The following is a 16,375-nucleotide window of genomic DNA, read 5'->3' on the forward strand; positions in this document are numbered from 1 at the left end:
CATGGGTGCATCCCATCTGGACCCATGGATTTATGGATGTCCAGATTGCCTAACTGCTCCCTCACCCAGCCCTCATCAACCGAGGCAAACTCCTCCATTGTCCTGACTTCCTCTGGGGCCTCAAGGGTACGGAGCTCCTCAGGACAGCTTCCAGCAGAGCAGACAGAGACAAAGAAGGCATGTAGTAACTCTGCCTTCTCTGTACCACCTGTCACCAGGGCACCCACCTCATTCATCAGTGGGCCTACATTGCCTCTGGTGTTAGTTTTATCTGCCATGTATTTGAAAAAGCTCTTTCTGTTGTCCTTGACCCCTCTCACCAGGTTTAATTCTAAGGAGGCCTTAGCTTTCCTAGTTGCCTCCCTATACCCTCTGACAACAATTTCATGGGGATTTGGGGATGATCCATCTGATGCCCCAGATGTAGCTCATTGCCACGAAGCCCAGGGATCAAGTGGATGAAAAACATCTTCACAATGTTGTACGCTAAATTCAAAACCAATAACCCAATCTCATTTTGGAGGGGCTATAGCCCGTATGCTATACAGTACGCACTCATCACTGCCTGGGAACAGTTAGACTCAAACACTAGCAAGGTAAGAAGTTATTTTATTGTTGCCTAACTTCTTGTCCCCATCTCCAAAGCATCCAATGGTAGTCATGCACAAAGACAACCTCTGCTACCAGGTTGACCACAGTTGCACTAATAAACTGAAGAAAAGCAGCACATTCTGTTTTCACAAAAAACCCTGAACTACGTTTTTTGGGTTTGTTTTTTTTTTTTTTTTTGGCAGTCCCAGTATTTATAACCAGCTGCCACTCAGTAAATTAAATACCTATGATGTGATTTTTCAAAATGTAGTTTTTCAACAAAAGGGAGGTGAAATATATCCAGTATTTCTGAAAAATCAGACTATTTAATTGAGTGTCTGTTTGACAAGGACATAAGCTTAACTTCATGCACCTGCTGTGAAAGCCTTGGGCTTCAAATAACGGCAGGCAAAGGATGCATAGTTAATATAACAAGAAACCAGGAAATGTATATATTGAAGTTTCTACTGCAGTTTTAACTTTGTCACAACACATAGGCCTTTTGTTGACTTTCTCCATAGATGTAAATTTCCTGTTTTTTCCTGGTTAAATGTACACATAAGAAATTACTCATTAAATGTCAGGATATGCAGTGGATGGAGCAAATTATTTGGTGTCACTTATTTAATAAGACATTCTTTCCCTTCTCTATTTATGAGTTGTTCATGAACAGACTTGTATTTTTACTAGGGATACTTTCCCTTGCTCAAAAGCAGCAAGAAAATTACGTAAGTGATCATATTCACTGATAAGGTGACATCATTCAGAAGATATTCTAAACTCCAGCTTCAGACGCTTACTACTCTCTAGCCAGCCCCTGTGCAGAGGTCCATCACAAGGCTCTTGAGCAGTTAAGTCCTGCTTACACCTTCAAAACACAAAATTTAAATGCGCAATACTCAATTTTACCTCTGTTAGACTGGACACAGAATTCACAAGCTCCTGAATACGTTCATTTCGGAGCCAGTGTAAACCTGAGCAATGGCTACCAAGCATGTCAAGTACCAATGTCCAGATGACTATAATATTCACATGTATTTTTGCAAACAGACAAAAAACCCCAATGAAATTTTCTAGGTAGCAGATTTGAAAACAAAACCCAAGATCCACTGTTTAATTCACAACCTGTGTTGCTAGTAAGAACCTCCATTTTGTATTTTCTTATCTTTGAATTATTTGGACCATCTTATATTTGAGCTAAGCAGAGCTGTTTGCATATCCCAAAGCTAATGTATTAAATCTCCCGGCACCCTTCTAGAAGTTGCGCAGTTGAACGTTGCTATTTATCCGAGGTACTGAAGGGGTTTCATTATGCCTGGTCACATAGTAAACTAACTGAAGGTGAGGTGCAGAGAATGTTATTTTAAAAACTAGAAGGGTTTTTTTTTTAATAAAGAACAATTGTGCAACCAGTGAGCAATAAACTTGGGCAAAATTGGTTTTATGGGAGTTATATTACTAAATATCACAAAATACAATTTCTGCATATAAGAATATACGCAGAGCTGAAAAAACAAACAAACAAACAAAAATATAGTTTGCAGAAATGCGTATGCCATCAGAAATACTACACTATATGAACTGTTTATTGGAACTGTGTCCCATGTCAATACTGAGGAAAATAAAGAATGGAAAATAATTTTGGAATTGAATAGAGACCCTGTCACAGTTAAATTTGATACCTGGAGCCCAAGCCAACATACTGCCAGGACAAAAAAGTAAACAAGAAAATCAGGAATGAATCCAAGATGGAAAAAGTAAAAGTTAAATTAGCATCATACAGGGAGAGAAATATCAATAATTAGGCAAATGCATAATAACCCTATGAAGTCAATTACTTTTACAACAGTGGGACTGGAAACACAAGTAGTTTTAGGGCTGAACATTTGCAATGAATTAAGACTGGTTAGAACATACAATGGGTGCTGTGTACGATCTAGCCAGACAATAAGAAACCAGAAGAATTCAAATATATTTTTGATACAGTAGAATACAAGAAGAAGAAATATTATATTATTTTTCAGCCCGAGGTAATCTTTTCCTCCCCAGTCACTGTTGCACCCAGATAGTTTCTATTCAGCCTCTGTGGGTACTAACATACATGAAAAATTAGGTAACAGTCTAAGTATACTCCAGGAAAGCAGTCAAAAGAAAGCAAACAGTATTACAGAATCACACAGAATCACAGAATGTTAGGGATTGGAGGGACCTCGAAAGATCAGCTAGTCCAATCCCCCTGTCAGAGCAGGAACACCTAGATTGTTCTTACAAGTCCTACATTTTCCTGATTTTTCTTCCAAACTACCTTCATTCCACTTTCTGGCTGTGCCTGCCTTTGAGCTTCCCACACCACAGACCCACCTCTGCATGTGTTTGTAAAACACCTCATAACAGGTCTCACTGATGAAAATTTACTCTTTCCCTCTTTTTTATGTGAGCAGATTCCTGCTGTCATTTCTGCTGCTTGAGGTCTCCAGCAGCAGCAAAATGTGAGGCACTGAGGCAGTGCCACCCCTTGGGAGTTGGGGCTGCACCCACACCCCAACACTCTGTTGGACCAGGGCTATGTTGGGCCATATTTCTAGCACACACCGAGACCTCCTGCAGTGCCTGGCCTGGGAGAGCATCTTCTCTTGCAAACAAAGCAAATCATTTGCTCTTACAGAGAGCTCTGGAAAAGCACTTGGAAAAAAAAAAAAATTAAATGAAATTTCATTTCACAGAAGGTTGGGCAGGCAAGAAGGAGTGACGGGACCAAGACCATTCAGCAACCCCATGACAGAGCTGGCACCAGAGCGTAGCCATCCTGGATTCTGGTGTAGTGCTGGGTTCACTAAGCAGCAGTAGCAACTGGGTATTCTTCTAAAGAAAGTGACTGCTTCTGTAATAACGTCACTAGAGTTCACGCAAACGTGGACACATTTGGTAGATGCTGTAGCCACCACCACAACTTGGAAAGCAGACAAGCATTGTTGTTGTATCTCCCTGTTTCTCATGCTATTTTGGTTAAGCTCATGCAAGTATTTTCTTACTACCAATAAAACAGGCTACCCATCAAAATGTAGAATGGATTTTTTATTAGAGCAAATATTGTAGATACTCATCATGACTATAGCACATTCCATTAGAAGGATCCTGGAGTGCTTTTGCAATTATTAGCAAGAGCTGCTCCAATGCCTGTGAAACTCACAAGTATCTTTACATTAATTTCATGAAGATCTGGTTTAAACCATATTTATTTACCTCATGTTTTAGGTACAGCAGTTTCCGAATTTTACAGACACAAAATCAGAGGCATACACAGGTTTAGCCAGATCCATGAGCACCCACACTGACTTTATATACCCAGAAACAGTAGGTTCAGTCTCTAAGCCCACATCTAGACCACAGGTTTCCAAAGTCTGTATGATGATATTTCTGCCAACAGACTTTTCTTTGATGCCTTTCACAACTGCACACATTTGGGGCTAGCTCTAGAGTGGTGGGTCTCCCAGCCCCATCAGCACGCCTCTCCTAGGCATTGCTCTGCTGATTTGCCATGTAAAGCTTCATCCCCTGGTGCAATCAGAATGAATCTATAGCACTCCTAACAGTTAAAGCACAGACAAAGGCAGCACCTGCCTTTTATATACCAGTCCATCAGTCAGAATAGGAAAGCAGGATTAGACAGTAGGACCCAAATCCAATGCCTTTCTCAGCAATTTCACTACGATAGATCCATCATGCATCTCCCCAGAGGCATGTCCTACCCACTAAGCTGTAGAGTCACTCTCACCCCTCTTCCTTATTTTCCCCTTCTCCCTCTCCTTCCCCGTGGACCTGAACCCTGTCCTGCCCATCTGGATATCTGTCAGGAGGGCTGAAGAGTGCCCTTCCCAGAGGAGCTGACAGCCAGGCAGCTGGGCTGTTTCCTGGAATGTGGGAGAGGTTCCTGGTTGGGAGGCTCTGATAAAAGACCCAGACACTAGTGGTCTGTATGAGGAGGTGAGAGTGTGGGATTAGTGGAAGCTCCTGCTCTGTTTAAAATGAAAACTTAAAAAAAAAAAAAAGGAGAGGAGAGGAGAGGAGAGCAAAAAGGAGAAAGAGGGAGAAGGAAAGGGAGAGGGAGAGGGAGAGGGAGAGGGAGAGGGAGAGGGAGAGGGAGAGGGAGAGGGAGAGGGAGAGGGAGAGGGAGAGGGAGAGGGAGAGGGAGTTCTGCTCTGTTATGCCTGGAGGTCTGCAGGACAAGCCCTGATTGAGCTCTGAGAGATCCATACCTGATAAATACTGCACTATTACCTACTCCCCATCACATATCTGTATCAATAGCTGCACAGGAAGGGCTGATTTGCAAACTCTACCTCAGCAAACACTTTGCTGTGCAAGCCATGGTCAGAGGACACGGGTAGGAAGGTCTCAGTGCTAAACAGCCCAAGAGAGAAAACCCGCTGAGTCCCCAAACCCATGGGTGCCAAAACATCCACTGACGCGGGAGCTGTTTAAGGAAGACAAAGTCCAAACACAGCAAGTCATTGCCCCAAGTGCCAGCCAGAAGGCACCTTCATGTAACTGAACAGGAGATTGTCACACGCAGTAGCGCTACTGGAAGTGAGGCTGGACTGGCACCAAATCCACACTGTATTTTTGCAAAACAGGGACACTATTAGGTTGATTACTCCCCTATCTTGTGGGTACAGGGACTGATTAGGGGCCAGCACCCCAAAGGCTTCCTCCATAGGGTGCTGGGCGGAGGGGGTTGGGCCGGGCTCCACACGTGTGGCTCTGTCACCCCCACGTCACAATGCCAGCACCCAGCAACGCAGAGCTCACAATGCCCCGGGCAGGATCAAAAGGAGCAGCCGGGTCCCGTGTCCACTGCCAGAGCTGGCCCGGGGGCAGCCCCAACACATCCCGGAGGAAGCACTTGAGGAGCTGGTGGAATCACAGGGCAGGGGCTGAGGGAGGAAGAGCTTGCATGAGGCTGCTGGAGATTCTCCACTGCAAGACGATCTGCTGGCAAGGCCACCTTCCAAACTCAGCTCATGGATGAAAATCCTTTTCAGCTGAATAGCAGTGGGAAGACCAAGGGAATTTCTTTTGGAGGAGCATTGCAGAGCTCACCATCCTCATCCCCTGCAGAGCTAGGCTCGGGAGCCGTAAGAAATAGGATGTAGGGGGGTTGCAGCGCTTTGGAACAACCACTGGTGTCCCAGCAGGCACAAGAAGGATTCTTGCCCCCAAGGTCCATCAGCTCAGAGGCATTTGGGCACTCTCGGAAGTCCGGGAGATGGCTCCAGCTCAAGGCAGGATAGGATAGGGTAGGATAGGATAGGATAGGATAGGATAGGATAGGATAGGATAGGATAGGATAGGATAGGATAGGATAGGATAGGATAGGATAGGGCTTGGGCAGGTCCTGGGAGGCGTGAGCAGCCTGTGGGACAAGGAGCCAGGTTTGGCTCACATGCTCAGGGAACAGCCGATCGCCAGCACTGGGGTCAGGAAGGAATTTTTTCCCCCGGGGCAGATTGGCACTGGTCCCCGGGTGTTTTTTGCCTTCCTCTGCAGCATTGAGCATGACCACTTTGCAGAGCTCCTCTGGGCCCTTTTGGCTCGGATCCTGCCTGCTGCTCAAGCACCAGGGAGATGGCCTCTCGTGCCCTGCAGCTGGGGGGAGGAAGGCTTTTTTTTTTCCCCCAGGTGGGACAGCAAGTGTCTCTGGGGGTTTTTTGCCTTCCTCTGCAGCACTGAGCACGGCCCCTTGCCACGGCTTCTTTGGGCCATTTGGGCTGGGTGCCTGCTGCTCCACGAGTTGGTCCTAAACTTAGCTAGAGCAGCCTACCTAAACCAGCATAGAACAACTCAACTAAACCAACCTTAAACAACTTGAAATAACCAACCTTAAAGAACCTAAACCAATCTAGCTTCAAGATCTTAAAACAACCAACCCTGAACAATGCAAAAAGAACCTTCAACAATCTACAACAAGTCAACCTCAAGCAACCAACCTAAACCAAAACCAAACAACCAACCTTCGATGACCTCCAAGAACCCAGTTTCAACAACATGAAACCTCTGAGAAATAGACAACCTACAAACACACAACCAGCCTCAGCACAAAACAACTCAAAACAACAAACCTCAAACAATCCAGACAACCTCAACCAACCTGAACCAAATGACTAAAAAAACCTAAACCACCAATCAAACAAAACCAAACCTATCGAACAGCCCAAACTAAACCACCAAAAAAAACCTCAACAACCTCAAACAGCCTACCCAAATCAAATCCCCTAACCCAACCAACTAAGTCAACCTCAAACAAACAACCTGAACCAACCTCAACAGAAACCCTTCAAGCGACCTCAACGATGGAAACCAAATCTACCTAGACCAACCTATCTCAAAACACAGACATCCACCAACCTACCTAAACTGCCTACTGAAAACCAACAGAAACAAATCAAACCAACCTCCAATAACCCACCTAAAACACCCAACCTCAAATCATCTAAACAACCTCAACCAAACCACCTACACCAACCTCAAACAAAATACTGAAAACAACCTCAATGAAAACAACTTCACATACCCCACCTAAAACAACCAAGGGAAAACAACTTCAACCAAATATCACCTACATCAAGCTACCTAAACCCACCAGCCTTCAACAACCCAGCCTCCCACAACCACCCTCAAAGAACCTGCCTCACACAAACCACCTCCAACCACCTCAACAACCTCAACCAAGCTACCAAAACCAAAAACCTCCCTCCACCAAAACAGCCCCTGCTTGGAAGGGCTCCAGCCCAGCTGCAACATCCACAGCTGCCACTCGGCACCTCTCCTTGCGGGCAACACAAGTGCCTGGCAGGGACCAGAGCACTTCTCGTGCATCCCTGCCCAAGAAGCACAGCAGCAAAACAAGGTGTGGAAGGCAAAAAGTCTGCTTGTCATCACTAAGTGTCACGCTTTGACAAAGATCCCACGGTATCACAGACTCCTTCTTCTTTTGTGCATGGTCAGTCCCGTGCCTCATTCTCAAGGTTCTCCCTCTTAGGAACCAGGGAAGGAACTTGGCCTCTATTCCTGCTGCTGCTCTCTGCAGCTCTGGGACTTGCCTTTGCCAGCCTGCAAGGGCTGTTTGTTCAAGCTAAACTGAAGAATGCATCAGCCTGCTCCTGGCTACACATGGGCTTGTGTTAATGATTGTGAGCATTGGCTCTGAAACAGAATCAGAAATGGAAATAATATGACATGAAATAGCATAACATGAAATAACAGAAAATAAAGTAAATTAATAAATTAACAACAAAATAAAATCTAAAATAAAAATAATAAATAAAAAAATAATAAAATAAAATAAAATAAAATAAAATAAAATAAAATAAAATAAAATAAAATAAAATAAAATAAAATAAAATAAAATAAAATAAAATAAAATAAAGCAAAAGAAACACTTGTATTCATTGTGTTATGTGGCCTTCAAAGTGGTTTTGGAGCTGAAACCCCCCTGTCCTTTCAGGCAAACAGTCTCTTTGTTATTTGATTCACTGTGAGGGAAGAGAGGAGAGGAGAGGAAGAGGGAGGGGGAAAGGGAGAGAGGGAGAGGGAAGGGGAGAGAGGGAGAGGGAAAGGGAAAGAGGGAGAGGGAGAGGGAAAGAGGGAGAGGGAAAAGGTGATTTTGCCACCCTTTGGGGCAGGAACAATACAGATGCTGAACTCCAGAAAAGGCTGCAGGGCTGTAAATCCCAATCTGACATAGCTCCTTCCATGTCAGCCTGTGCTTGATGCACAGAAAGGGAGAAAGTTAAAGACACCCCACCTCCCTTTGGCATCCATTGCCTGGGATGCTGGTACCAGAATTAAATCTCACGGTTCCAGACTCTCTCTCAGTCTCCAAAAAGTTGAGAAACAAGGGGCCAACCAAATAAATACTGGGGTGTAAATCCTAAAAAACAATGGCAGCTTTCTGACAAAATCACCAAGCCCAGAGCACCATCCCCGATTTCCTAGGTTTTAGCCCTACATCCTAACCAGTAGACAACCAGTCCTCTAAGTACAGTTAGTGTGTATTCAACACTAATTTTTACCAAGTAATAGAATTACAAAGGAAATATAGGAATTAATTGTAAGGTTTCATTTTATAGCCACCTAAATTCCTGTCTGATGTAATACACTGGAAACCTCTCCTGGCAAGATGAAAATTTCTCCTCCAAAGTGACACTCAGCTCAAGGAAACCACTCAGGAGAAATTAAAATCTTGTTCAGCAAAGTGATCTGACTTCATTGCTATTTAATTTGCAGTTCATCTTTAGAAAAGTATAAAAACTTCTTAGCGTTTGACAGCTGAATTTCTTGTCAGTAAGAAATTAGCCTCACTCAAGCACAGAATAACTCCATTGGTAGCCAGAACAGATACTCCAGCCCACTCCATATTTAATTTTATTTAGTACATTCGGTACAAAGGTCAGACAAGCTTTAAAATGCTAAATATTAAAATAACAAAAAAAAAAAAAGCAACAAACCACTAAACAACATATTTTGATGAATTAGTAGTCTGCAATGCATTTCTAGTCAGGTCTTCTGTTAACATAGCTTTGATTTTTTTTTACGAGAGAGGTAAGAACAAATTCCTTGACCGGGAAAGCCTGGTTTGAGTGACTTTATTTAATTTAAATGCTACTTTTGCAAGGTCACATGTCCCCCTGCTTATATTTTCGATGCACAAATACAACTTGGTCCACAACTCTATAACTGACCTTCCTCTAAGGTTTAGTTCAGGAGTCTCATGATGCTCACAATTTAAGAAGTTACTTGTAGCCCTGATACAAACTTGTGATGACCCGGTTAGTTCCATAAAATCAGTATTAAACTTGGGGATCCTAATATGTCCTGATATATATCAAGAGTAGTTCTATCAACTTTGGTGAAGAGACATTTCTGTAAAAGCCAAGTATATAAAAGAAGAGTTAAAAGCTTTTCTACAGATAGATAAATATGCCTGAAAAATTAACTGTTTGGAGAATACACTTGAAGTGCTGCACATAATCCTGTATTTACAAAATAAGCATGACTGTAACCACTGTATTATTATGAAGAACAAGACAGAGCTTATGCTGACCAATAGTAAACCCCAGATTATTTGCCTGATCTCTTTACAATCCATTCATAAATAAAACCAGAGGGAAGTTCTCCATTACAACTTCTTTTGGAGGCAACGATTGGTCTGATCAATTAAACAAGGCCATCACACAGTTTCTGAAAATGGCAAATAAAGACAGCACTGGATTGGAAGAAGGATTAGCTGGAGGAGGGGATGACTATTTTAAAACACTTGACTCATCGGATTAGAAGTGTAAATTCAGAATATAGCACTGAATTTTGTTGTCATCTCCTGTATATTGACTAGAACCATAGAAAAGAATTGCTATGGAAGAAATAATTGTGGGGAGGTTTTGGTTTTTGTTTTGTTTTGTTTTGTTTTGTTTTTGAAAGACTACTACAGGGAAAAAAAAATATTTAAAGCATTGCAGCTAGCTTTCCTTAGGTTGAGGCCTCAAATCCTGAATAAATGTCAGTTCACCACAGGTTTCTCTTCCTACATCCAGGCAAACTGCGATAGGTCTGGGGGGACCAAGGAGTCGGGATTCTTCGTTCATATCCCTTGACTACCCGCTTATTTGCATTGGGCAGATCTCAGGCTTTCTGTACCATCGTCTATTCCCAATAAGGAAGTGGAAGCTTAATTAGGCACTGGAAAGTTATTTTAGTATCCCAAGTGGATGCTGTCATAGAATGAAAATGTTAACTTTCCATTGAGAGAACACAAGATAACTCATGCCAGCTTGTTTCACTCCTCTCCAAGAGGCAGCTGTAGTCCCACTAACTGGCTGTCAGAGTGGAGGGCTTTGATTTTGGAAAGGGCACCAGCAGGACAGCTGCCGTCTGCACAGAAATCCAAAGGATGGTAACTTGGACCTAGTTGGTGGTCATGTTTTCTTTGATTCTGGGAGATTTCATCTGCTACTATCTCACACAGCCCCATGCAAAGACAAAAGCTTTTCATCATCTGAACATTGGTCCCTCCAGGAAGAAATTAAATTACCTGACACAAAAAGGGACAGCTTGGAACAGAGGCTGTTTCTGTACTTTTCAAGACTGTTGAATATGTGAATTGAAGTGCACGAACAGCAGTTAACGTGGTGGCTGGGTTCCCTGCATCCCTACCTGGCTATGTGCAGACTGGTCCCTGCGCAGCATTCCTCCACTGGTGCTCAGCTGGCACTGGAGCCAGGACCACCACCCAGAGCGAGCTGCAGCCAGGCTCCCCTTGCCCCCAGCACCCTTCACAGGAATAACAAGAGAAACCTCCTCAAAGCGCTGTGAGCTGTACTCCCCAGTAAGCCAGAGGCACTGGCTGTGCTCCCAGCTTCCACCTTGTGCTGAACGAGAGGAACGAGTGAAGAAGAACCCATGTGCTTCTCTCTCTTTGGGACTGGGGAAAAATGAAAAAAGTAGCCCAATGTCTTTTCCTCCCTATTCTCCAGCCACGAAGAAAGAATGTCTGATGTCCCTTGAGGAGTCTCCAGTAGTTTCCCTCTCCCTCCAGGGAAAAGAGCAAAGCAGTATGAAAGAGCAGCTGTGGATGACAGAGCAGAGGTAGCAAGGGTAAGCCCTGTTCCTGTGGGACTCCCCAGGCTCCCAGTGTAGGGCAAGTCAGAGAGCAATCTGGGCCTAACCTATTTTTCCCCTGCAAGCAACAAAAAATAACGACACAAATGACAGTATCCACTCCTCACAGGCTTTATATCAAAATAAACCACACTCCAGGGTTACTTTTCAGGTGCCTCTGCATCCACTGTTCTCTCAGTGCCAAACTCTCATACAGACTTAATTTCCATTCTCTGCTGCAAAATGAACCATTCAAGGTCATTAGCTATTTTTTTCCTTTCCTCCCCAAAATATGGAAACTCATGTAACAGAGGAAAGGCCACAGGAACTCAATGAGTTTTGCTGCTGGTCATGTAGTTAATTTGCTGATTGAGTCATTGCTGTTTTCTTCCTGACGGTGTGTGCAACTGTGTGCATAAACACAACAAGACTTCACATAACACCCAAGCCAAAGGGCCTGGCTTTTACCATTTGCCACCAAAACATAGGGGTGCTGGATCCCTTCCAGAAAAGGCATATTCATACCACATCAAACCTCCAGTTCTAAAACAAAAACCTGATAAAACTGAGGTAGTTTTGAAAAGGTTAGGTAACCTTTTCATTCTTTCTCTTCCCCGGTGGTACTTTATGTCTCTGCAACATCAACTCCCAGATAAAACAGAAAAGGCAACTCCACAGAGAAAACACTGAATGCCTTAACAAACTAAGGAATGGCTGGATGAAATCACTCCTGAGCAGGAAAAATACACAGTTGTTGTTCAATATTCTTGGGATACCCAATACTAGTGATTCCCAAAGACTGCTCTCACTCATCAGCTTTTCCACCCTGCAGCTCAGAAATCCAGTTACTTGACAAAAACAGATCAGGAAAACTTTTCTTCTACTACCAGATCAAGCACAGAAAGTGACTGTGGTCCCACATGCCTTCTTCCAAGCCCTTTGCCTGTCTCCACCCTGTCTCCCAAGCTGCAAATCTAGGTATCTGCCCCGTGCTGCTCCCTGATTTCTCTTATTTCCATTGAATCCTTGAAAATTTTCCATTCTAGAAATAACTGCATTGTTAACTTGGATGTGTCCTAATCTATCTAGAAGAATTATGGAGAGTTTGAGGGTGCTCATTGTGAACTGAAGAGATGAAAATGCTAAGCAAGTTATCTTTTCCAAGTTTTAGTCACTCCTTTATATGAAACAAAATCTAGAAAATATGTTCTTTCCCTCTCTGCCCTTCAGTTTTTATTACCTTTATTCTTATGGTAGCATTTCACTGTTAGAAGCTTTTTCACCTTAGAAGCTTTGTGGTCCAAGTAAGACTCACCATTTCAGTGTAAAGAATAGAAAACAAACCTCCAAACTCACAACTAAAAGTCATTCTTCTTTAGAAGGACAAAAGTCACTGTCTCCTATAAGTCACTTCAAATCTCCCCCCCACTTATTTTCAAGTTTCTTTTGTTTTGCTCATCATACATATGTTTCTGTTCTCCATTGTTACTCAGTGCAGCACAGAAAATATATTAAGACACTACCATTAATTTACACTGATTAAGTAATCCATATATCTGTAAAACAAGCAGGCTGCCATTTCAGCCTGTGTTCCCAGTCACTCAAAGTAGCTGGTCAATGCAAATGATCTGCTTTGTCCTGTCAGCCTTCTCCAGTCACTGGGAAACCCGAGCGTCATCCCCAGTGGAGGCACCTCTGAGTCAAAAGCCAAATGATTGAGTTGGTCATCTCCTGTTTCTAGTTTTACATTTGTGGGCACTTTCTCCTTCAAATTTCATAAGGCTCTTGAAGAAACTCTGGGACCATGTCAAACATAAAATGTAATGTTAGATTTGGAGGACGAGAGAATAACCATAAGAAAGGGTATGGTTAGTAGCCCCCCCCAGCTGTTGGTGGCACACTCACTGCGTATCAGAGATATTACGGGTAGTGTACAACAGATCTCTCCAGCTTTCAGAGGAACAAAATGATCTTGTGTGTCCAATGGTGTTCTGCTAATTAATGTAATTTATATTTGAAATGCTATTGCCCCGGGAAGAGAAGATACTGTGTAACACCCAGCACAACAAATTTCACAAGCAAAAGGCCAGCATGGGAAGCTACTTCCTCCATGGCATTAGCAAAGGCAGGGTTATATGTTGTTTTCTGTGGCTAAAGAGGGTACTTATTAGATTGCTTTTTTTTCCCTATAAAAACACCTGGTGTTTTAGAAGAACTCTATTTTCCACAACACACCATCCTCCTATCTGGTTGAACTGGTGCCATTCGTGATAGAAGGAGCCATGTAGAAGGGACGTGCCACTTAGAGAGAGGAAAGGGCAGAGGATGCTGCAGTCAGTGGACTTTGTGCCACCAGCTACAGAAAGACTCTCCTCACCCTTTCTGCTACTGCCCGCAGGGAAGAGAGAGGGAAATACTTCGAATACTCTGAATCTTCAAGTTCACCTGAGTCACCTTTAAAAATGCCTCTATAAGGGTCATGGGGGGGCAGTGGGGACTTCTTCAAAATGGGACTGGAGACACCCATGCAGTTTCCGAGCCAGGGCTTTTGGAAAATCCCTAGATCCCACCCAGCTTGACAGAACTGCAAGAGCTGGCGTGTCTCACAGACCAAGCAAAGAGGTACGACATGGTGGATGCCCCATTAATTCTTTTTACAAGTCTACTAGACCAGGAACTCATAAAGGGACCCATTTTTACACACTGTGCAGATGTCTAACTCTAAAGGCTATGCAACTCCAGAACGAGCTTTGTTGTGACTACCGAACACTCTAGTTATATATTTCAGTACAGGAGCTTGCACACAAAAGCCTGAAATCCTAGCAAATCTGTTCCACTAGATTTCTTCTGGTTTGCTGTATCAGGCTGACAAGAATGTAGGCTCAGAACTTCAGCTAGAGGGAAGAGAAGGGACACTGTATGTCATCACTCAAAATATCATTCTATTCTTATTGTTCAGCCTCTTGGGAGCTAGTACTTTTAAAGCAGCATTTTCAAAAAGAATTGCAAGCAGATTTGCAGATGGCAGCCCAGTGACAGCTGATCAAGTTGGTTAATTAGCCATCTATATAAGCATAGCTGTGGATGTAGTAACTGCACCCCGTGCTCAGTCCCACTTGAAACAGGGCTAAATATGGGAAGCAGAATGGATCAGAAAGCCCATTGAAGCGTTACTCTTCTTGCTAAAAGAAAATGCGAATTCTGCCAAATGCACTTTTCATGAGAAAGTTTTGATTTTCTCAGAAGTTTTTGATTTCCCGTCACAAAAACTAAAAATTTTTAGCTCCAGGATGTGCTAGCACAAATCACAAAAAGCGGTCGTAACAACAATTATAGTGTCTCTTTTCAGCCTCATTTTCCAGTCATCTTTTTAGTCCTATTGTCTCATGGAAGTGGTAATTCAAGAGCTGCGAGCCCCCCTCCTCCTTCCTCTTTGGCTCTTGGGCTTGAGCACATTTTCCACAGTGCACCACAGTATTCTTTTTATTTGAACTCCCACAGCTCATGATGGAAAGAGTCATCTGAACAGGGAGCGCCAGCCCTGGAGGAGAGCAGATCACGAGAACCGCAGCTTCCATGAGTCACTGCGGTAGATGCATGGGACACAGATCAGGCCAGCAACTTTCAACATTTCCCATTTGAAAATTGGTTTTTGTCCCTGATCAGGAAGAGAACTCTGGAGCTCTTTTTTGTGATACAAATTCACATTCTTAACCGCCTATAATAATATTTTAAAAAACAGGCTTATTGCATGGCCTGTTTCCTGGCCTCTTTGAAGACTCTGATTCCTCAGCCTGATTCTATCAGCCCTGTACCATATGTATCTGTGACAAAATTACTGCTTTCTTTGTTTTATGATATGCTAGCAGTGTAGCATCTGGCAATGTGGTTTGGGTTTTTTGGTTTGCCTTTTTTTTTTTTTTTTGACTGGAAAGAAACCTCCCAAATACTCCAGTCACATCCAAGAAGACATTCAATCAGCACTTTTTTGACTTATGCACACAGGACAAGGGAGAATTTCCTGACTCATCAAGCGAGGACACAGGCATCTGCATGCCAGCACGCAGGTGGTTGTCACCACGGTAAGAGGGAATCAACGTCCCTCTGTCATCATACAGCCCAGTCACGCACACCGGCTGGCTGGAGGGGAAAAGGTCTCAGGCAAAGCCACTCAAGATGAGACCATCCATGTTTTGGGGCAGTTTAGCAGGAGACAGGGCTCTAGGCCTTCTGTCCGGCACGGTGCTTTTTCCTGCACTTAGAAAAAAGCTCACAACTTCCCCTGGATGCAGGGTATGTTCCCTCCTCCTTTTTATCACTTCTTGTTGCAAATGTCCTGTTGGCGAAATGCGCATTTCAACAATGAGTCTCTCATAGCTCTCCTCATCTTTAATTTCTTTCCACTATAGGCTATTTTATGGTGCCTTTCCTTTACTAGTAATATTTTTTTTTTCTTCCCATTTCAGCTGCAATGGCCAGAGCAGGATCAAAACTTCTCACAAGTTTAAGGGAGAGTCTGGAGGCAGAAAATGTCATGTAGGTCAAAGCTGAGATGCAGGTCAGGGCAATAAATGTGTTTGCATTTAGTTCAGCCAGACCCCCTTTCAGTTTTGTGCTGCATGACAAAATCACTTTCTTTTGTTAATTATCCATGTTAATCATGCTCTAGTACAATAGCAAATGGCTTAATCCAAAGCCTAACAAGACTGGAGCCTTTCAGAGAATCACAGAATGTTACGGATTGGAAGGGACCGCGAAAGATCATCCAGTCCAATCCCCCTGCTGGAGCAGGAACACCCAGATGAGGTTACACGGGAAGGCGTCCAGGCAGGTTTTTAATGTCTCCAGAGAAGGAGACTCCACAACCTCCCTGGGCAGCCTGTCCCAATGCTCTGTGTGGAGTTTCTTCTCATATTTAAGTGGAACCTCCTGTGTTCTAGTTTGCACCCATTGCCCCTTGTCCTATCATTGGTTGTCACCGAGAAGAGCCTGGCTCCATCCTCATGACACTCACCCTTTCCATATTTATAAATATTACTGAGGTCACCCCTCAATCTCCTCCAGGCTAAAGAGATCCAGCTCCCTCAGCCTTTCTTCATAAGGGAGATGCTCCACTCCCTTTATCATCTTC

Source organism: Patagioenas fasciata, chromosome 2 (assembly GCF_037038585.1).
Source record: "Patagioenas fasciata isolate bPatFas1 chromosome 2, bPatFas1.hap1, whole genome shotgun sequence".
Classification (NCBI taxonomy): Eukaryota; Metazoa; Chordata; class Aves; order Columbiformes; family Columbidae; genus Patagioenas; species Patagioenas fasciata.